We start from the raw sequence: 1,772 nt of genomic DNA, 5'->3' as shown, positions 1-1,772 counted from the left end.
TTTAGCGCTCAGCACGGGAGGGAAATGGCTTGTCCTAGCTCCGCCTGCGGCCAGAGAGGGACCCCTTGGCCGGCCGCTGGGAAGCCGCAGCGCCACCTGCTGGCGGGCGGCGTCGACGCCTGGCCTGACGACTCCTTGTCCGGCGGGCGGGGCGCTCGGGAAGGATAAGGGCGGCCGTTGGCTCCCTGTTGTTGCATGGGCCGCTGAGCTGACGTTCAAACTGACCAATCACAATGCCCCGCCTCAGGGCCGGGCTAGCGTTAAAAAGGGCTAAGTAGGGGGCAGGTTTTACTACCCGTAGCATTTATTGAGGCATCAAGGTGCTGTGTCACTTTTTGCTACCTCGCCCTTTCTCATGGGTCCTGGGGTAGCAAATTCTGACAGGGCACCAAGCATCTGTCACAAGCTAGCTGGCCCTGGCCCTGGCCCAGGCCCAGGCCCAGAAGATGACAAAGGTGAGAGGTCGCAAACCATGATGGTGCTCTTTACAATTTGCTACTGTTTTGAAATCTCCATTGTCAATGTGGACACAAATAAAGAGAGGTATTTTTAAAAGTTTAAAAACTTGATTATTGTAACAAGGTATATAAACAAGAAGAGCTTACTCTACCTTTCAATGTTTTTTTCAAAAACAAGCATCTGAACATATTTATAGATAGAGTGTTAACACTTTGTTCTTTACTGAAATGTACATTAAAATAATGGACGGCACATGAACCACCGACTGGGGGAGGCTAGCCCCCCGCCCCACCCCTTCCACCTAAGGCCCCGCCCAACCTCCACCACAGCCGCCAGCCTCTGCCCCAGGCTAGCACCCCCAGCCCCGGAGCTTGGCAGGCATCCGGTTTTCAACTGGAATGCCCAGTCGAAAAGGGACTCTGGTGGCTCCGATCAGCACTGCCGACCGGGCCATTAAAAGTCCGGTTGGCAGTGCTGCGGGGCTAAGGCAGGCTACTCCCTGCCTGTCCTGGCTCTGCACTGCACCCTGGAAGCAGCCAGCTCCTAGGCGGAGGGGGTGGCCACGGAGTTCCATGCACTGCCCCCACCCCTGAGCACCAGCTCCGCACTCCCATTGGCCAGGAACCATGGCCAGTGGGAGCTGGGGGAGGGCGGTGCCTGCGGGCGAGAGCAGCACATGGAACCTCCTGACCCCCTGCCTAGGAGCCGGACCTGCTGGCCGTTTCTGGGACACAGCGTGGAGCCAGGACAGGCAGGGAGCCTGCCTTAGCCCTGCTTGCTGCTGACCAGAAGCCACTCAAGGTAAGCTTGTGCCCCAACCCCGAGCACCAACCCAGCCCTGAATCCCCCCCAAACCCAGAGGCCCCTGCTGCACCCCAAACCTCTCATCCCTGGCCCCACCTCAGAGCCTGCACCCCCTATTTACTGAACGGTTGCAGTGATTTAATGCTCATATATATATATATATATATACACACACACACACACTTAGTTTCATATTATCATATCAGAGACTTATGTTATATATCGATTTGCTATGGCCCGGGTTGCTAATAATATCTTCTCACTCATGCTAGATGCTAGTGTTTTGTGCCCACATTCAGTGAAGCAGTTAGCCATGCTCAAATCACACAAGTTCACTCAATATTCATTATTAAGCACAGTGAGTACAGGTATGTGCTGTTTCCATTTTTCTTTCTTAATATCAGGAAGATATTATCTTCAGTTATGTTACATTTACTGAAAATAGTTTCACACTAACACTACATGTAAACTATGAAAATAAGTATCTAAAAAATCACCTCCAATTCCTC

Source organism: Natator depressus, chromosome 2 (assembly GCF_965152275.1).
Source record: "Natator depressus isolate rNatDep1 chromosome 2, rNatDep2.hap1, whole genome shotgun sequence".
In the NCBI taxonomy this organism is placed as follows: domain Eukaryota; kingdom Metazoa; phylum Chordata; order Testudines; family Cheloniidae; genus Natator; species Natator depressus.
This window is presented reverse-complemented; position numbering follows the sequence as displayed.